Below are 22858 nucleotides of genomic sequence, written 5' to 3' on the forward strand. Positions count from 1 at the left end.
ACATGGTAAGAACTGGTTAAGACTCTAATTCAAGCTGGGCGGTGGTGGCGCACGCCTTTAATCCCAGCACTCGGGAGGCAGAGACAGGCAGATCTCTGTGAGTTTGAGGCCAGCCTGGTCTACAAGAGCTAGTTCCAGGACAGGAACCAAAAGCTACGGAGGGAGAACATGAGCAAGGAAATCAGGACCACGAGGCGTGCACCCACCCACTGTGACAGTGGAACTGATCTATTGGGAGCTCTCCAAGGCCAGCTGGACTGGGACTGAATAAGCATGGGTTGAAACTGGACTCTCTGAACAAGGCGGACAATGAAGGCTGATGAGAAGCCAAGGACAATGGCACTAGGTTTCGATCCTAATACATGATCTGGCTTTGTGGGAGCGTAGCCTGTTTGGATGCTCACCTTCCTGGACCTAGATAGAAGTGGGAGGACCTTGGTCTTCCTGTAGAGCAGGGAATTTGGACTGCTCTTCAATATCGAGAGGGAGGGGGAGTGGACTAGGGGGAGGAGAAGTGGAGTGGGGATAGGGGGAGGGGAGCGGGGGGAGGGGGCAATATGTGGGAGGAGGGGGAGGGAAATGGGAAACGGGGAGCAGTTGGAAATTTTAAGTAAAAAAGAATAAAAAAAAAAAAGAAAAATCCAAAAAAAAAAGACTCTAATTCAAATGTCTTCTATTTAAAGATAAAAATACAAAACAATTCACAAAAATTTTAAAATTTCAGTTAAGTCTATGCTATTAATTTTATTTATTTGTTTTTTATTTATTTATTTTGGGACAGGTCTCACTGTGTATATCCCTAGCTGGTTTGGAGCTTGCTATGTAGACCAGGCTGGTCTTGAACTCAGAGAGATCTTTCTGTTTCTGCCTTTTGAATGGTGAGATTATAGGAACTCTACCCAATGCCCAACTAAATAAACAATTTTCAATTAGACATCACTTAAAGCCTGCCTTTGCTAAAATATAAACTAAAGCTATGCCTGGTCCTGATTCATCTTATTGACTCATTAATTATCCAAAACTAGGGAGGTATCAAAGAACAACTTGAACTTCTGATCTATTTTAAGATATTAGAATCTTGGGAATGTAGCATTCATATTTATGTGTGCCAACACCTTCACGGATAAATGTTCCCTCAGGCTGCTCTTCTGACCTCCATCCTTTTGCATTATCTTTACCCCTTTTCATTTTATCTCCTTAGGTCTCAAAAGCAAAAGGAGTCAGCAAGCCAAAACATAGTTTAAAACTAATTTCCGTTTTGAAAACTAACTTCTGTGGAGATGATAACATTAACATATTTTCAAATGTTGAAACATTTTCAGATATGGTTATTATTACCTGTTGTGTATGTGTTTGATACCAGACCTTCTAACTGGGAAGCAAGCAGTAGCAGGCAGTCTCAAGATGTTTTCTTTTCATCTCCTTTGAAATGATACTTCTTCAATTACACTCCTCATGGAGTGAATCTTTTTGGGAAGTAAATTAGTATTTTGGCACTAAAATATTTTAATCTATTGTACTGTACTTGAAGCAGTTGCTAGTCAAATTTGAGGATTATAGGGCATTCTACAAAGTCATTTAAACATTCGTCTGTTAATAGCTGCTTGTGAATCCTTACAATAATATAGTCAGATATTTTTGAAAATACAGAATACTAATTTCATCAAAAAGTAAGTGAAGATGTTATGCTTTTAATAAGATCATTTATTTCAGCATAGAGTCGGGAGGAGCTCCAGAGGGCCCCCCGCTAGTAAATCTACTTGCAATTGGTAGCTGTTGGGGTTTGACAGCTGCAAAAGAAGTGAGAGAGCAATTGCATTGGCAGGCAGGGGAAGCTACTAAAAGGTTGTACACATCCCAGCAGATAAAACCATATTCTTTGATGGAGGAAGGTCATTGGTTAAATAATAAAGAAACTGCCTAGGCCCATTTATAGGCCAGCCCTTAGGTGGGCGGAGTAGACAGAACAGAATGCTGGGAGAAAGAAGCCGAGAGGGAGTCGCCATGATTCTCCCACTCCAGACAGACGCAGGTTAAGATCTTTCCTGGTAAGCCAGCTCATGGTGCTACACAGAATATTAGAAATGGGTTAGATCAATATGTAAGAGCTAGCCAGTAAGAGGCTGGAGCTAATGGGCCAGGCAGTGATTAAAAGAATACAGTTTCCGTGTAATTATTTCGGGGCATAAGCTAGCCATGCGGGTGGCTGGGTGCCGGGGACACAGCCCTGCCGCTCCTATTACAATTCTTGAACTTATGGAAAGTGTTAATTGGAATTAAAAAAATAAACAAAAACATTTATTTTATATTTTTATTATTTAAAACAATTTTTAAATTTAAATATATTTTGATCATATCCTTTTCCTTTATCAAGTTCTTCCAGATTCTCTACCGTACCTACCGATCCAACTTTAAGCTCTTTCTCAAAAAACCAAACCAAACAAAAAAGCAATATAATAACAAAGATCCTCAAAATGAAGAAAACAAAATAAAATACCACCCCCCAAAAACATGAAAAACAAACAAACACAAAACCCAGAATATGACTAAACAGCAACCAAATAAAAACATGTGCACACTCTGAAATGTGTGGAGTTCATTACAGGTTGATCAACTACTGAACGTAAGATCTGCCCTGGAGTGGTTGATATCCCCAATATACCCAAATATACCCAAATATACCCACTGTCACTCCATTGGCGAAACCTGATTTCCCTCTCCTAGCAGGTATGAATGACAGTTCAGCTGTTAACTATTAGCCTAGCAGTCAGCTTTCCATTCACTAATCAATTTTTCAAAAATATGATGAAGTAAGATAAAATAAGATAAAGCAGAAACAATCATTTTAAACTTGAAAAAGATAAACAGAAGGAAGAGAGCTCAAGAGAAGACTTGTTCACACACTCAAGAATCTCATACAAACACTAAACTGGAAGCTAAAGTACAGAGGACCTGGTGGAGACCCAGGCAGGCCCTTTGCATGCTGCTCAGTCTCTGTTAGTTCCTGTGAGCTTTGCTCATGTTTATTTACAGGACCTTGTTTTCTTGGTGTCAATCATCCTCTCTGGCTCTTAACACTTTCTGCTTCCTGTTTCAAGGGGTTCTCTGAGCTCTGAGGGGAGGGCTATAATGGAGAGCCCCCTTTTAGGTCTCAGTGTTACAAGTTCTCTCTCTCTCTCTGAATAATGTCTGGCTTGGGTGTCTATATATGTTCCCATCTGCTGCAGAACTAAACTTCTCTGATGATGTTTGAATAAGGCACTGTTCCTCTCTGGTGAGTTAATAAAAACAAGTAGATAAATTTTTAAAAAAATAAAAAGCAGCAAGAAACTGGAAGGGAGCTCTTGTGGAGAAGGCCAGGGACAGCTTGAGGTGGATAAGATTACGTTGCAATGTATACCTACGACATTTTCAAAGAATAAATTTAAAAACCGTTTCAGAAATACTGACTACATGGGGCTGGTCAGGGGCCATTGAAGATATAAATAAACATGATACACACACACACACACACACACAAAGAGAGGGAAGGGAGGGGGGGTCTGTAGATGATACTAAACTGACTAAGACAACAGAACTTTTGTGGAGCCTCTACTGATGGTCAAGTTTGACTTTTTTTGTTGGTTTTTTCTTTCTTTTTTTTCCCACCCAAGACAGAGTTTCTCTGTAGCTTTGGAACATTCCTGGAACTAGTTCTTGTAGGCCAGGCTGGCCTCTGCCTCCTGAGTCCTGGGATTCAAGGTGTATGCCACCGTCACCTGACCGAGCTTGACTTCTTTATCCTCAAATTATTACCCTTGTTTCAGGTCATATTAATTTGTTATAAATTCCTGAAAATATATAATTTTGAAGCCGAAGGTCAGGTTCTTGATAACTAAAATGTGAATAACTTGACTGATCTGAATTCAAATGCACGATTGCACTTATGGAATATAAGTCATGTGATGACAACTGTGTTTCATAATAGGGACTCTGTGAAAATTGTATAATGAGGAAAACCACATTCATACCAAGAATAAAATTAATTTGCTGTATAAAAACTTGGTATCAAGAATTGCATGTTCAGTCTTCAAAATTTTACATTAGAAAATAAATGTAATAGGTACTAGGATTTAATTTTTCACCTTGCTAAGTGTGATTTTGTATCTGTTTCAGTAATTTATAATATTCTAATTTCTACAACCATATATGCAAATACTGAGTATGGCTGAAACAAGCATGCTTCAGTATATTTAAGTAGATATGCTCAGTCATTTCAGATCTCAAAGAATTTACTCCTAAAGACAATACATTTAATCATGTGTGCTCCTTAATTTTTATGTAAATTAAAATTTTTCTATAAAAGGATATGAGGCTTTAAGTTCATTATGCCCCAGAGCCTTAAAACCCCAGGCAATTTGGCATTATAATCTATTATGTCATATATGTGCATTTTGCTTGCATTTCTACTTCATATCTCTGCTGAATTATACAATTTTCTAACCCTTCTTATACCAGTATGCCCCATACACACTTAAACTGTACTTCCCACACTTGGAACATACGACTATTAGTCACGAGATACAAATAAGAGGATTATCAAAACGGAATGACTGTAATACACATTTATGTGCACATATAGACTTTGTAAATTTCTCAGGCACGTAAATTTGATTAAGTCTGGTTGCCAGAACAATATAGACAAATTTAAAATGACATTTAAAGACAATGTTAATATTTAATCCTGTGACCTCAAACAATTGCAGTTATTTGTACACAATGTGATGCAGTAATTAATGAGGATAAAACTATTACTTAATTAGTACTGTTTGATATCATTAAAAGAATCAGAAAAAATTTTAATTTGAAATGCATTCTTTATTTTTAATATTATGCCAAGTTGATATTCAAATTTCAGACTCAAATGCATGCTTAAACACGGTCTAAAAACAATTTAGGATTAATTACAATATCGTGTTTTAAAGTTTAGAAAAGACTTTTAAATTTATTTTGTGTATAAGTGTTTTTCATGTGCTATTATGGATGCCAGCAGAGAGTGTCTGATTCCCCAGAACTGGAGTTACAGGTGGTTGTGAGCCACCATGTGTTGCTAAAAGCCCAGCAAGTACACTTAATGCAAGACCATCTCTCCAGTTCCTATCGCAATGCTCCTAGGGAAAGGTAGAATAAAGAGTTGTTTCTCATGTTCCACATAAGATTCTTCAAATGGCAGCAAACAAATTTATCTTTCAGTATAAAGAACCTGTGATGGCTTTGGAAAAGGTATTTGCATCTGAGTAGTTGGTTGCTTTTGTACAACAACTATATTTACAATTATCAACCATTGCTTCATTTCAAAGGAGGTGACCCATTGTGATCAAAGTTGACTCCTTAAACTAGAATGTTTGATTGAATGAATGTTTCACTCTGTGCCCTATTTTACCTTCCAGTAGAAAATATATAACATTTATACCTATTTTATATTCTATGTAAGTAGTGATGATTTGAGTTTTTAGTGTAAAAACTATATACATACAGATCCACACACAAAGTACGTAGTACCTAGCAATTAGCTCTATATGTTTAAATAAATAAAGTCTTTCTGTAAAGCTGTGTTATTGAAAATAAGACAAAATATTAACCACTGTAAGTTTGTAATATATTAATTTAGAAATATAATGATATGGAAGTCAGAGTAATAGCTGAAAACTAAAGTTAACGATTATGCTAACCTGGGAAAATTGGCTAATTGTTCTAATCTCCATTGTGAGCTATAAAATGGCTGTTGCTCTATATGGTTTAATTGTCAAACACAGTTTAGGTTATAAACATGTCCACTAAATAACTCATGTTTCTTTAAAATTATTCTCACTCACCTTCTGTCTGGCTTTTATAATGAAAATAGCAAAAAAAAAAAAAAAAAAAAAAACCCACAGAGTGTTGAAATTGTCAGCACCAAACCCATCCCATCTCTAGCGCAGTTATCTTCTGTCTATTTTTACTGTGTGACACAGAAAGAGCATACTATAAATATCAGGTTTAGACTAAGAGAGAAGATTTATAAAACCTCGTCTACCTCTGCCTGTGCAAACATGGAAAAAAATTCATGGAGCACTTGTCTCTCTTAAAGATTTGTCATAGAAAATTAAAAACACGTATCTCAGAATGATTTATGACACTTAATGACCCTTAGGGACATTTCTATTCAGACAAAGTTGGGCTAGCATGCAGAGCATCTTCCCAGCCTTCATGGGCTGTGGGAAAATATGCTGTGTGTGGAGGAATTGCTCTATTCAAGACTGAGCAGGTGAAACAGAACGGAATAGATTTGCAATGGCCACTCCTGTAGCAGACAGAGACTTCATTTCAGGATTCCTAGACTTCTCCAGATCCACAGACAGCTTTTGAAGCCCAGGATCACACAGAAAATGTTTGCTTTAGTTGTGAGGACTTGTTATCAGGGTTCAGTTACCTTGTAAGCCAATGTGGCTAAACTGAGGTTGTAGTGCTAACCCTTCTTCTAAGGACTGTGGAACCACTTCAATTCTGCAGTTTCTTGCAAAACTCCTCTTTTACAGAGAGTCTGATTTACGTGATCCATTACAAATGCATAACTAGGCTGAGAAAACCCATGTGTTAAAATATTTAGGCTTAGTAACATTTCCTCTCCTTAAGATTAATCTCCATTTGTAATTTCCTGAACCTTCTCCAGCGATTCTTAATAAAAAAAAATTTGGAATGCAAATGCTAGAAGTTGGTGTTCCAACTCCTTCCTAGGAGGTTCTGGATGATTTCCTTTCTAACACAACCAGCGCTGTCTCTGGTAGTACTCACAGGGCATATGACGTGTCTCAGATCACTCCGTCCCTCCTGCAAACTTGGAGGATACATGGTCCCCTTAAGTGTTAAAAACTTCTTGTGAGGATGTATTGTGAAAGGTTCATTTTAAAAGAAAAAAAAATTGAAAACAACATCCTCTATAGATATTCCTGGTTTTCTGTCCCCTGAGCTCATTGAATTCTCAGGCAGTATTGATTGATTGATTGCGTCACCTAACCCACCATCGAATACATTAGTATCCTGAGGTAAATAATACTCACTGATCTGAGTTTGATTTTCTGCCATACGCAAGATCAGCTCATGCCCAGGAAACTTTCTGGAGCATTTTCAATTTCATTTAAACTCATAGTGTAATTTCAATTGTCTGCTCGTTTGCAGTGCCTTCCACTAGAATACATTAAATGGCACCTCCGCAGATTAAGGATTTAAATGTTGGTCTGGGCATGTAGATATTATAGGATGTGTATTTACAGTGTTTCTCTGGCCTTGTTGCCAAGATTGCTCTGCCTGTGTTATGAGCAGAATTTGTATGAGAAGTTAGTGCTTTCATTTCTCTGGCATGTACAGATGCAACCTCTCTGGCTTGAGTTTTTTTTTTTTCCCTTGGGCCATTATAAATTGTCAATTTGGTTCTCTCTGGTCCCCACTGGACGTCTTCATCATGAACTCTACGCACGATGATCCTGCTACATGCCTGCTAATAAATTCTCTAAATTGCTTCGTGGAGAAAAATGGCACACCTCTGAACAGTCAGCAGCAATGTTCTCGGCAAACTGGAGATCTGATTGGTAGAATTTAAGTCTCAGGACGGTAGCTAATAATAGTATTACGATGATGTGAACTTCCAATAACCTCACAGGCCCGTCACTTCCCTTTCCTAATTTAAGCAGGAATCACTGATCATTAAGGCCCCTAGTCTTTCTATACCTGCTAGTTCTGAGAATTAGAATAGAGAAATAACACTTGAACTCACAACCTAAGAGAAGAAATTAGTCCTCAGCTATCCCTCACACTGTTTCATAGTTTGTATGCGTGTCCTTTAAGTGATTATAAGTTTATAAGAAATCAATTGGCAAGGGATGCTGACATTTGACAAATGGTGACCATTTGACTTTTGACATGTGTTTTATTGCAGAATAAATGGAAAGAAGGAGAGATATTAAGCACTGGGAGAATAATAGTTTGGGGAATTGAAGGCTTGGATTCTCTTGGCCAATTTATGGACTTTGTATATGTGCACATATTTTTTGTTGTGAGACTGACCCTTTGAGCTTGTGAGCCTGGGCTGGTGTATCCTACTGCTGATGTGAATACAGCCCAACACAAAATTACAAACATGTTTACAATGCTATGAGACTTTTTTTTTTTTTTGCATTTTTCCTATTTTTTTTTAATAAATTGGCTGTGTTGTACTTCTGAGTAGATTTTGTAGATGACATTGTGTCACAGTTTCAAATGGTTGGATACATCTGCGAGGCAGCAGTTGGCCTTGGTGGCTTTTAGTATTTATCTTACACTACTAATCTGTGAATAAGATAGTAGCACATAGGGAGAAACTGCAAAGCCTAGCCGGCAGTCTACTGATCCTCAGGATGACTCGGCAGCGTAAGAGTGTCATCAAATGTTTCCCATGTTAAGTCTACATGGCCATATGAAACACTCACAAAATCAGGTTATCAGAGAAAAGAGCATGATAAGCAACTGCTTTTCCTGCTTATATTTTCTGTGTAGACTTCCTAGGCTTTATATACATATCTACTTCTCTGGGAAGTAGCTTTCAGATTTTATTTTTCATGAACCTAACTCCTTTTTACTATCTCCTCTTAGAACTGAAGGGAAATGATCTCTATGTTCCCATAAATAAAAGCTCTTCAAGGAGACAGTCGTCGTGACTTTATAATGTCACTGTAATGCTAAACAGGGCTCACATTACATAGGACTAGGAGACAGCCTCTCGGGACTCATGTCTGATAAAATTGAATGAAATCGTGCATTATAAGCTGATCCTCCTGTATTTTGTATATAATGAGAATAATATTGGCTGAAGTATAAATGTCATCAGAAGCCATTTTAATGCTGTCTGTTGTTTTAAACCGCTACATAGCATTTCACATTTGTAAAAAAGAATAAGCCATCAGATTTATGTTAATATATATATTTACTTAAGACATATTCTCAACACATCTAAAAAGTTTGACTAATAATAGTATATATTTATATAATGCTTCTTTAATTGAGACATAGCTGGGGTAGAAAGATGTCTGGATATGCCTAGATATCAAGAAGTGTCCAAATTATATTAGCTTCCCACATGTGTTTTAGATTGATCCTGGACCTGTACTGTGAATGATTTAGAAAGCAAGGCTGGTACAGATGTGAGGCTATAGGTATGGCAGAAACATACCCCATTCTTAAACTGTACTTTACCCTGTAACTGTACCTGGGACTTTGCTTTTTTTAATGTATTATAAATATTTTATAATTATGTTTATTTGTATATTCAAGGTTATGGATTGTGGTGAAAACAAAGCAACTTGCATATTAAATAATGTAACTGTGACCCATATCCAATCGTCTGTAATTTCAAGTTTCAGCATGCATGTTCTCACCAGGTGAGTGATGTTTCAACCTGAAACGACACTGAAACTCCAAAGAGCTGCTAAATATGAGTCATTCCACTTTCTAGTGCTGTTAGGACTGGGCCAGGGCCAATGGTTTTGATTTTCTTAGGGTGCCAGGTAATGCCTACTCCACTGGTTTGAATCTGGGCTTGAGAAGTACATTGCTCTAAGCAAATTAAAATCTAGAAATGAAGAGTAAAACAACAATATTCTCTCCCGAGCACAGAGCTAAACTATCTCCATATCTTATCATTCCTGCATCCACAGGGAGCAACTTCCTTCCAAACTCCTAACCCTTCCTTAGGCTGTATTAACACCTCTGTGCCCGACACTGCCCTCAACATAAACCCTCTTTCCACACTGATAGCTACATCAACTATCCAAGTGTCTATATGTGTGTGCAGCTCTAACACCTTTACTTGTGGTAAGCAATGCTATTTTTATTTTTATTTTTAAAAAGCTTTCAACTTCTGACTACCTCCTTCATTTTGCTCCTGACAACCCTATAAAATAAAAGGCAGTTAAAACGCAATGAGGTGTTTCTTCTGTTGCACCCTCAGATGTCTCTGCTTGGGTGACTTTTAAATCTTCACAGCTGTCCTCCAACCAAGATGTATCTTGTATAAAAGACAACCTTGCAGACTCAGGCCTAAAGACAGTCTTGAACTCTCTTAACACCAAACAGGTGGTGGCATGTATGAACCTAGGGAATGTGTTCCAGCTGAGCACAACCCTTCCTGCAAATCCAATTAGAATTTTAGGCTAACATATGTTTTCTATTGATAATCATATCTGGAACCCAGTGTCCTGATTTATTTTCTACTGGACTAAGAAAAGAAGATTCAAAAGTCCTGAAGAAGAAATGTTATTAGTAGAACTGGATAAGATGACACAGTTTGTTCTTAACCCATACTCAGGGATGATCAGAATGTGTCCACAGAAGCAGAATATATGCAGGGCCAGGTAAGTTTTCTGTACCTAACCTCCCTCCACTCAGCTCCCATTTGCAAATTAGTGTCTTCTTTTCTCCCTCCCTCCCTTTTGGCTCCCTTCCCCCTCCTTCTCTCCCTCCTCTCCTACCTACCACCTTCCTTCTTACTTTCAGCCAACATAAATTTTCTGGTCACATCCCTACATCTTACTTACTCTAATAGGTTCTTCCAGTGGTATCTACATATGCTCTCTTACCACAGAATGACTCACAGAATGACAAGGTGAACGACTATAGGAAGCAAAATAATCATGTTATAATGGACTGTTAGGTCACAATGTGAGCATACAAAGAACAGAGTAGTCAATTTAAGAAAGAATTCATGAAATACATCGTATTTGCATCATAAAGTTTGGTTTCCATAAATAATGTTAATAAAAGTGCAAGATTTCATACTTATTTTTATATGAATGAGAAAAATGAATTCCTTTGAGATACTGTGAAGGAATATCACCGGAGCTAGAGGTCACAGACAAACTTAAGCTTTGCAGAGCCAGGTTCTTTTACATCATCCCAAGTTGGATGTTTTCTTTCAGCATAAAACTCAAGATGGCTGTGTTCAATTTAGAAGTTGCTGGCTATACACTTTTCCTCCACTGAATTGCATGTTTATTCTACCATAAAATCTTGCAAGAGAGTGAAGTAAGAACTCTCTCAGGACAGCTAGCCAGGATTTCTTATTGTCTGGAATTATAATTTATCTACTTTGCTTATTTATGTTTTCTTTTTCCTGATTGTTTTCCTCATTATTTGTTGCTGAAAATTACCTATATTTATTCCCTGAGCTTTTATTTGATAATTCAATTATTTACTTAAGATCCTTTAACATACAAATTAAAATTTTGATCATTTCACTAAAAAGATTTAGTGATTTTTTTCTGTAGGAAAATATTTTTATTTAAAATTTGTTATTAAAAATTTCATTTATATATATATCCATCTTAATTTTTTGTACAAAAAGAAGTTGTATAACTTATCCTCAGACTCCATAATTTTCAAAGCAATGTAGTCAACATGAATAAGTAGATATAGTTTCAACTTGGCAGAACAGTAAATATCATTAGTATAAAATGAAAGCTGACGAAGTAAAAGTTGAAGCTCATAGTCTCAACAATACAGACCCTGCTGGGATTTGCTCAATCATAGAGATTTAGGGTTGCTAACACCTTCTAAAGCTGAAATATGAGCTCAAGTTCACTACAGAAGCACCGGTGAGCTTTGTCAAGAGAGATGAACTTAGCTGTGACCGTGTGAGTCTATAGTACTTAGTGAAGTATATAGGGAACCTTTTCTACAGTGGGCTATGCTTTCCCTCCCTTGCAGCTGTATGCTCAGACCCCTTCACTTACGTGGATTTGAGGACAATGCGAGAGGCTGTAAATTTCCTCAGACTTTTTTTTATGCATCTGAAAATAATTCTTCTGTGCTGTATGAGAACGCTGCACAATTATTTCAATCCAGTTGCAACGAACAGAGGAAAGAAGGAACAGTGACTCTATGATCTTCCTCAGCTAAAGGTTTAGTTTTACGTTGGCACAAAGAAACACACATCTCCCCTTACTCTATTACCTGCCTGGCATGGCTTGAAAAGCCTATCAACAATATGAAAGCAAATAAGGAGGAAGAAGTAATAGAAGAGAAACAGTAGGCAGTTCTTAGACAGTCAGGCCTCACTGTCTTTGCCTGCATGCCTGGAGATTCTTCTGACCAATAGAGTATCACCTACTTCTGCTGTGGCTCCCGCTCAGCTTCAGGGTTCTGGTTGGCTGGCCACTCTTGGCTTTTAATAGTCTGATAGGGACATTCTCCTTCCATCTCTAAAGCAAGCCCATACCCAAAGCCTTAGTCGGGCTTCCCTATCCAGGGAAGCTTTCCCAGAATGCGTGGGCTATATTCCCAACTCTCTTGATCCTGTGCACCTCTTTACCTCACAATTCCTGCTCACAGCCTTGCATGCTGTAAGGTTTCTTGACATATGAATTACAACTGACTTGTTACCATTCCTACTTATTTCAATATTCCCAAAGCTTAACAAACACTTTGCTTTGTACATCATGCTCACTAAACATTAATTAAATATGTTTATTAATTCATTATGTCACACACATCATTATCTTCACATCTGTTAGCACAGTACCATGTGCACTACAGGGCCTCCATAAGCGTTTGTAGGTTGATAATTTTTTTTAAAAAAAAAAAAAAAACATGTCAAGATGAAATTTTGCCAGTGGGTGTTGTGTAAGTAGTCTCTTGAGTGCATTTTATCATACCAATTCTTGTTTTATGAATTTAGTTTACTTGTAAAGAATCACAATTTTCTACATTGTACACATTTGAATTTTCAAATTCACCCACAGAAACTTCCATGCCAATAAGGAATTCTCTTTCACAGTATGGCAAATTGAATATAAAAAGTTAAGATGTAACCCTTGGACAGCCTCTCTTGATTTCCCATCCTACATACATGTAAAAGAACAAGGAAAAAATGTAAGGGGAATGTAAAATGACAGTGTTTAGAGATTTTTACTAGATATATGTACAAATTTCAGACTACAGTGTATTGCATGAAATATACAGAAGACCAGCAGAAAGATTTTGTGGTTAAACCCTAATGAGATTACTCATTTAAAAATTGGTAAGAATTTGTAATTCCAGCAAATTTCATAGGCTAGCATTCCTCACTTTTTTTAATGAAAGCACATTAAGTCACAGCAGGCTAAAACAAACAAACAAACAAACAACAACAACAAAAACAAAAACCCGCTGACCTTGGGTTATTTGCATATTTTGGGGTTCCTGCATTCCCTACTGAATTCTGTTCATTTCAGAGGTGGTTTGAGAAGTTTCAAACCACAGAGAGGTTTCTGGGTGTCTACAGGTTAGAACACTTAAGCCTTAATCCCTAAGTATTTGATCAGTAACACCCACAGTAGTGGGTGTATTTGACCAAATAATTTTACGTTCAAACTGGGGGAGGGGTGATATAGATCTACTGATCTTGTCAGGATTAAATATTTTCCTCCTGAAAGTTTAGTTGACTCGAGCCTGGCACTCAGTGCAATGAAGTACAATCTACCTGTGGAGCAATGGAAATGAAATAATGCTATAGACAAAATGAAAACCAAGGAATAGCAGTTTGGTCTCCCGTGGAGAACCCTGATGATGGAGAATCTCCTACCGCGTTGCTTTTCATTTGCAGACCTGGTAAATCGCCATAGGGTTGCCATCTCTCAAGGCTAGCACAGTTGGAATCGGTATCAGCTCCCCAGGCGTGATGTGGAGTCAAAGGTGCCACAGAGACTTTAAAGGTCACCCAGTTCAGTGCTTTTTTACATTCTCTGCCCCCAAAGTCGATTTCCATTGAAAGGCAGAGATGAATTTATTCTGAAACATCTTCCCGGAAAGAGAATTCTGTGACAAGACACTGGAACTTAGTCTGTGGATAGCCCGCCCTAATCCTCCTGCTCCAATGCAAGCCTAAGTGTTTAGTCAGCTTTCAAAAGACCACTTCTATTTATTTGAAGGATATGTATTACATCATCAGGCTCTCCAGACAGGACATTCTTCATTCCTTTGACTTTTCCTCAAAGGCTATATATTTCTCTAAATTTGTTTTTTCTCCTCTAAGTCTAGCCAAGGTCCTGCACTTTCTGTTATAATTAATACTGCTTCTAAGCAGTTGTGCAGGGCAAGAATGCTGAGTCCAAATACCATGATAGTGGGTGGTTCTAGAAAATAAGCTGAAATTGGGATTCTCCTTGGATATATATTTAGTTTGTGGTCCGTGACAATTGATTCAGAAAACTCACCCGGTTCGTGCTAATTTTGGACAAGGAAGAGCTGACTTCTCTATGCAATGTAAGATGTCCCAGGTGAACATCATTCTGTATATGATTGGCAAATACCACACAATGATTAATTAACATATTGTCTGTAGCACTTTACCGGACAATTTAATTTAACTAGTTGTGTTGGTATAAAAAAATGCTGATGCAATGGAAATACATTATTTCGTATGGATTAAAGAGCTGATAGAGCAAAGTTGTATTCTGAGTTAATGATTTTCAGCAAGGTTCAATACCACACATACACACACACTCATATACATACATACACACATACAGAGAGAGAGAGAAGGAGGGAGAGACAGACAGACAGATCTGTTATGTTTTGGCAGAATTAAACATATCCAATATTCTGAATCTTTTCTCAATATTGCAACAGCGCTATGACATAGATACTTTTGTTTTTGGTGTAATTAATGCTTTTGATAAAACTGTTTATAACATAACTGTAATAATAGTTTATATAACATTAATGTCTCTGTCACTGTTTTTTTTTTTTACTTTTTTGCAATGTACTTAAGACTCTGTAGAACTAGAAGTTGTATTCTGAGTTAATGATTTTCAGCAAGGTTCAATACCACACATACACACACACTCATATACATACATACACACATACAGAGAGAGAGAGAAGGAGGGAGAGACAGACAGACAGATCTGTTATGTTTTGGCAGAATTAAACATATCCAATATTCTGAATCTTTTCTCAATATTGCAACAGCGCTATGACATAGCTACTTTTGTTTTTGGTGTAATTAATGCTTTTGATAAAACTGTTTATAACATAACTGTAATAATAGTTTATATAACATTAATGTCTCTGTCACTGTTTTTTTTTTTACTTTTTGCAATGTACTTAAGACTCTGTAGAACTAGATAATTTCTTTCCATTGTGACACACCGTTATTTTGTTACGAGAAGGAACTACAGCATATTCTTTCCAATACTCCTCCCACTCTAGCAAACGCCACTCTTGATGCTACCTGAGCTCTTTGAATTCTGACTAATTTTCTCCTCTTTGATGCTGTTGAGCTCAGTTCTACCTCAATACCTTTGTAAGAAAGAATACTGAGACGGTTTTTTAGTAGACTCACTTAAAATAAGCTCTCATTGTGTGTATGTGTGTTGTCTTTGTATGTGAATGCATGCACATGTGTTTTTTCTGTGTGTACATGAATGTGTGTGTTGTGTATATGTGAGTATGTGCATGTTTGTGCTATGTATGTATATGTATCCTGTGTATGGGGAACTCTAGAATAAAAATGACTAACTTATGTAATTGAAAGAGTTCTCATCTGTATTTTGGGCAATGTTTACTAGCAGAATATCATATCTATTTTCCTTTAACTTTAAAATACATTCTTGTTGTAGTATTTCACTATGTTGTATGTGTAGACATGAAGAACAAGCCATTACTGCTCAAGTCTACTCCTAAACTACATTGCAGTGGAAGTCAGAGAGATGGTGAGCAGAGGGGTGGCCAGTTCCCTTCATTATGTCATTTGCCTTACAGATGAGCAGCCTCCAGTTGAGCTGCTGCAGAATCCAGGTTAGAGGTTCTCCTGAGTGGAACACATGAGAACAATGTACTGTACTCCGGGAAGGTCTGCTGTTCTGCCCAGCTGATCGATCGCTCTCGGGCACACTACTCTAATTTCCTGTTCCTTTCAGATGAACATTTCTCTGCTTCGGCATTTTCTTTCATCACATTTTTCAAGTCCTTTTCAATAACTTGGCATTGTGTTTGTAATTTAACCATAGGTTTGACATTGTTCTTAACTCACTCTTTAATTGTTTTGGCGATCAGTGCTTTTACTGTATGATTGATTTCGCTTTTTTATGGCTTGAACCTGAGTTGATGCAGTTTAGGTACAAAAAGACTTTCTACAAAATGGACCTTGTCATTTTAATCATTCTGAGAACAGTTTTATTATCTGTCATTTCACCATTTGGTGAGTGCTATTAAGCCTTATTTTGTGTTCAGATGGCTTTGCTCTTGCCTGCATATGAGGTGTCACTAATGATGCGTTGTGGCTACTTTCTTTATTTTGCTTAGCTACCTGCCTGTCGTCACTCTTCTTCATAATCTTCCTAACTTTCTTTTCTGATTCCAGTTTCTTGCACAAGGTTTTCATACCAAGAAAATACCCATTTCCTAGTGACTTAAGGAAGTCTACCCATTTTGCCCCAACTGGTCTAAAAGGAAGGCTTACAGTAAGTTTTTGTATGTTGAAAACATTATGTAGGCAAATAGACTAATACCCCCCACTTTCCCATCTGCCTGGCTCTTTCCTATAAATATTATGGACTCAAGAACATGTGATTGAAAATTTGTACCCCAACCCCTATAGAAAGTAGTTCTATATGCTCTCCTCTGTATCAGTTCCATAATATCACTCTCAAGTTGGCATGGTTGTGTTTCTCCACTCAAATACAGAGTGTTATGCACGTTATGTGGGGTCATACACCAAGTACGTAGCAGAGGGGGATTCTTTCCTGATTTCAAATCCAGCTTTTCTCGTTTGGATTTTCTGTTGTTGTTTGTTCTCATTCTATATCAGCAGGTTTCGAGGTTGAAATGTTCTGCCAGGTTGAATTACAAAGGGACATGAGTGGAATCTGGATTTCCGTGAAAGTCAGCCAAAGGAAAACTTTCCTCTACTAATATGAATAATTATAAAATAAAATTATTAGACTTTAAAATGAATCATTATCCATGGGTCAGTTTTAGAAACCTTTATGATACAAAATAAGATATGTTTAGCTTGTGATTTCTCACTCAGGCATATGATCTTTTATTGTCTCTTAATTCCAGAGGCTTTAGCAACTTTGTGCCAAATGTGCATGGAATAGATTCCTTTAGTGCCATTTTATGATTGGCTTTCAGGAGAGACAATTAATTGCTGTTGGTTACCAGTATTGCAACCTTGCATTTAAGAGCTGAAACTAAGTTTTACAATATTTTTGGAGCATCCCTCATTCATATCCAGTTTTATTGGGTTCTAAAATAGATTCTACAGTCCACTAATCTAAATTATAAGCTACACAGCCTATAATGAAAATAAAATGGATAACCAATGTATTGTTCAATTTTTAGAGTTAATTGCTAGATAGACACATTCTTTTATGACTCTTTATTAGCTTAGTTGAATGCTAGGAAAATCCAGAATGTCACACCACCTGAACATGTATATTTTTTTAAAAAAATTGATACTTTAGATCTCAGTTAAAACATTTAATGACACCATTATTCCTAGTGGACTGGCACTTTGAATAAATTGAATTTTAAATATTTCAGGGGACTTTAATTTTTTTCAATAGAGAAAAAGGAAAGATAATTGAAAGTTAATGAATAATGGAAACTATACTTCCCTAAAACATGTTTATGGTCATTGTGAGCCTCAGTGGGTATTTAGACAACTAACTGTGCTCTGATGGCAGCAAATAATTTTACAAACATTTACTATGTATGTCTTATTGTGTGCCAGGCTCTAAAGGTAACAGATAAATGAACTGCTCTCCAGAGCTGAACATTTAGTTCTGACCAAACTATTTGAATGTATAAAAATCATATGGGGCCACATCGTTTGGACTGTTTAGCACCACCCCGAATTATTTAGAAGTAAAAACAGACAAAGAGGGTGCCATGAGCTAGAAGCCGACAATGGACAGGAATGTGAATGATGACAGTATGGAAACGATTATAGATTTAGGTGTTCTATCAATCTGAATGAGTTCATTCTATAACCATCAGACTATAATTCGTTTGTTGAATGAATCAAAACAGTCTTATGAGTGTATCCAAAGTAAAATTGATTATCTACATATTAGACTCATATTAGAAGTATTTGGAGTCATAATTGTTTTGTTTCCAACAACACTTCAGGGAAACACGATCTTAGTTCTCAGGTGTTGTAATAGGAGCTGCGGGGCTGCCTTGGGCGCCACTCTGTTGTAATAGGAGGAGCGGGGCTGCGTCCCCGGCACCCAGCCGCCCACATGGCTAGCTTATGCCCCGAAATAATTACACGGAAACTGTATTTTTTTAATTACTGCCTGGCCCATTAGTTCCAGTCTCTTATTGGCTAGCTCTTACATATTGATCTAACCCATTTTTAATATTTTGTGTAGTACCACGAGCTGGCTTACCAGGGAGGATCTTAACCTGCGTCTGTCTGGAGTGAGACAATCATGGCGACTCACTTACTCGGCTTCTTTCTCCCAGCATTCTGTTCTGTCTACTCCACCCACCTAAGGGCTGGCCTATAAATGGGCCAAGGCAGTTTTTTTATTAGTTAACCAATGAAAGCAACAGACAGATAAAGACCCATCTCCATCACTCAGGTCAGCAGAAGGAAATGAGGTCATTGGGGCTTGCTTTTCTCTTTGACTGTGTTATATGTTATTTATGCTATCAGAGGTAAAGTAAGTAATTACAGGAGATGATGAGTGTTGGGTTAGAGTCCAATTTGATACTGCCTTCTGTTGATGAATCACCATTTCCAATGATAATCTTGAAGGGAACACAAGACCGTAGAGGCTTGTTCCTGTTCACACCACTTGACACCGATATAGATACCCTGCATGAGTTTCAAACTGGAACTGACACTAGGCATTCGGAGAACCATGAGTCAGCTTGGTGGCAACTGCTGCTGATGACAGTGACCCAAAATAAACAATACTATGTACGTTATCATCCTGCATGAGTCTGTATAAACACAGCATTGGGGTGAGATATAGAACCTATGTCTTTACCTCTGCTTTGGCAAGCCCACTTGTATAGACCCATGTGTGCTCATCCAAGGGCATGTACCTATTCATCTGTGCTGTCGTGTGTAGGCCTGTGTGTGTGCTGATACATACCTTAGCACCTGTCTGCAATTGCCTCCCCATCAGCCTGTATGCCAGTGAATGAATGATTTTTTTTACCTGTCCATGACTCCTTGTGTTTGTTTTTTTTTTTTTTTTACTCCTAACTTCCTGAGGCTCATACCTAACCCCTTCTGTGTCACTGGCATGAGTTTAGATATTACAAGTACTGCAATTTAGGTATCTAGACCTTGGATTTTGGTTTAATTTTCCTTTCTTCTTGATCTGAAACTGCTTGGGACATTACTAAGGCCTCTCTGAGAGTACTAGTTAGTTGTAACTTGATACCAAAGAAGGAACAGTGCAAACTCATTACTACCTCCTCTCACAACAACAACAACTTCGTAAAGCACACTGAGCAACAGATGCTGCCAACTAAACACTTTGCTGTCCATGTCCATCTATACCAGAGCCAAGAAGGAAGGGGGAAGGCGTGTTTCTCTGCGGGAATAACTGAAATATTCCTTGATTGCATCTCTCATGAAAATGTCAAATTAATTATTTCAAATATAGCCTATAGAGTTAGCCAGATGAAATAAAAAGTGTGTGCATTTAATGTTCTTTAATAAGAAAACGTAGAGTTAGATATATAAGGATTCTCGATATTCTAGAATTGATGCCCTGTTTCTGGTCTTTCAGTGGCAAACAAATAAACAGGGACAAAAGCAAAACTCTCCCTCAAGTATGTTTACAGTACTTCTTAGTTTTGAGGGCTATTGAGCTCTTAGCTCCTAGGTCTTCCTTGTTTTCTGGGCAGGGTTCTTGCTATAAAGGTCTAATCTAAAGTCAGCTTTTACTTGACTAATATTCTGGATTAGCTGTGTCATGGCCTTTTTCAAACAGCTCCCTTGCGTTTATTCATGTGGGCACATGACAAGCTTTGCTTCTGAGGCTGCATAGTGCTCTCTGGTCTTCTGGGGCCTTTGTGCTCAACATGTTATCTGAAGCCCTATTTTCTGCACTAATTATTTACTTTCCGCCTCTTTCCATGATGGTTGAAACTGTCTATCTCTTGCCCCTCACCCCCAGGACAGCTGTCTACCATTTATATATGTCAGCTTTGAACACTACATGCCATTCAGATCTTAAGATACCCTTCCTATCTGTTTAATGCCCAATGCTACCTAAGCCCAGAGAAAAGAATGAGTATTGGCAAACCATGACACTGCAATTCAATGATGTGCAAGTGAGAAATAATGGACTACATTACGTGTCTCAGTCATTTCTTCATGCCACTGCTTTCAAAATATTGAGCAATGACGCTCAAACCTAAGAAAGCATCTTTGTGCAATGGCCACAGTGGACACGTTGCAGGCCTCATGATTCTGACCTCAGTAATGGAATGTAATCAAAGATTAGCTTGTTTTGACTACCCTGTCCTTTTCTTCTCCCCAAGGAACCGTTGTCTTGTAGAAGTATTCCTTATTTTCTTCCAATCACAACCCTTTTCACCTGAGATAATTTTATGTGCATTTTATTATATGTATATATATATATGTATATGAATAAAGTACTTAATGATAATTAATCCTAAAGAAATAAAATTTACTACAGGTTCTTGATATGTATGGAAGTTTATTAAAACCAGAGTTGTATAAAATTGAGATGAATATGCTTATTTATTTTATATACAAAAATAAAGCTTGTGTCAGTAAGAAGACGCAGTGGGTGAAAGGTCTTGCAATGCAAAACTGATGATTTTTGCCGGGCGGTGGTGGCGCACGCCTTTAATCCCAGCACTTGGGAGGCAGAGGTAGGCGGATCTCTGTGAGTTCGAGACCAGCCTGGTTTACAAGAGCTAGTTCCAGGACAGGCTCCAAAGCCACAGAGAAACCCTATCTCGAAAAACCAAAAAAAAAAAAAAAAAAAAAAAAAAAACCTGATGATTTTTATTTCAATTCAATTCTCAGAATCCCTGGAGTAAGGGGAAAACTAACTCAAAGTTGTGCTTTGGCTTCTGTTTACTTATGACATGATCTCTCTTTCTTTCTCATATATATGTATATATCAAATATATGTTAAACATCTTCATCATTTTTCAGAGTTGACTGATATTTTAATTTTACATTTGCCAAAGCAAAGAATGATACTTCACATACTGCCAAATGGTAGGAATGTATTTATAACCATTTCTGAATTTTTGGAAACACTGTCCTAAACCCAAACAAAAATTTATTTAACTTCTATTTAATAAAATCAAATCAACGACCATATATATTTTCAAAAAAGTCAAATGTTTTAACTCCAAAAAGTACAAATTTTTTTCTAATTTTATACTTCCATGCTGAGGACTCATTGATGCATAAGTCTTTAATTTTGTTCATTCAAACATTACATTTTTATTTCAGTAGAGAGTCCTATGTGCACAGTAAAAATGCTAGAGTCTGTGAGATGCAAAAATTTCAGATCTACCCAGAGGGAGTGTTTGTGGATGCAGTGTTGTATTACAGGTTGCAACATGTAGTGAATTCCCAAGCATGGCTATCGAGATGTGTTTGGTTTCACACTACAGTGTAGGAAAGCCCTGTCAAGAAGAGCACAGGTTCACTGCATGTTTGATTAACTAGCATTTATTGTATGCTCAGAAATATCCCGCATTGTCAAACTTTGTGCTAGCCACCCACCTTCATTTACACAGCATGGGATCATGACTTTTGGTTTAGGAAGACAGAATCTCCTAGTGGTTTTCATAAAGTTCAAAGAATGTGTGAGATCTTTTTAGTTCTCAATTCTGATAATTTTTGAGATTATAATTTAATTATAAAATGTTCCCCTTTCCTTTTCTCCCTGCAAACCCTCCCCTATATCTGTCTTTGTTCTTCTTCAAATTAATGGCCTTTTTTTCACTGTTATTGTATGAATATATGTTTAAAATATATATTTATATTCAGAATATATTCTTAAACAGAACCTATTGAGCCCATACCATACAATGTTATTTCTGTGTATGGTTCCTATATCTGACAATTTGGCATGGGATAAGAATTGCTGAGCTTTTCCTTGTGGAAGACCATACTTTCCATTCCTTTCTTTTCTAAGTTGCATATGGTAGGATTGAGGCCATGGTTGTTTTAGCTTCATTTTCAAATTTGTTATCTACACATAATCTCTAAGCATTTGAGCAAATTTTGTCCTTCAGTGCTAGTCAGCACTGCCCCAGTCCACTGATGGAGGACTTTAGCTTCCTTGTGAATTTTCTCATGTAGTTATCATTATCTTAAAAAGTCAAAACTTATAAATATACACCTTCAAGTTCCCCAGAGTGCACAATGTTACAATGAAAGAATTTTAAGCCTCCTTTTGCTTCCTAACCCACTATGCTTTCCGGAAGCAACCATTTTCAATAATTTGTAGTATTTTTGAAATGTTTCTATTCATGTAAACCTATAATGGCAAATCTTCTCTGCTGAATATTCAAAGTCAGGAGTCATATAGACAACAATGGGCTATTACATAGGGTAGCTCATGAGTGGAGTATAGAATAGACAACTTTATTACTTCACATAACCCTATGTGTTCTTCTGTAATGATGTTATTTAACTGTATTGCTGATAAGACAGTGTACACATTTCTACCTCAGTTATTTTAACAATTCCATAGTATGACATTATAGAAACTATACATTCTTCAATCAGCAGCCCACAGTATCTTGGGTTGTATATGTTTACCTTCCAAAAATTAACATCATGTACATTCCTGTCAGAAAATGTTGA

At 37.2% G+C, this 22858-nt stretch overlaps 1 protein-coding gene across 6 annotated transcripts in view; it reads left to right on the forward strand.

Moving 5' to 3' along the window:
* Lrp1b (LDL receptor related protein 1B) overlaps positions 1-22858 on the forward strand; it is a 1777797-nt gene that overhangs the window by 449614 nt on the left and 1305325 nt on the right. The window lies entirely within an intron of this gene.

Source organism: Chionomys nivalis, chromosome 22 (assembly GCF_950005125.1).
Source record: "Chionomys nivalis chromosome 22, mChiNiv1.1, whole genome shotgun sequence".
Lineage (NCBI taxonomy): Eukaryota > Metazoa > Chordata > Mammalia > Rodentia > Cricetidae > Chionomys > Chionomys nivalis.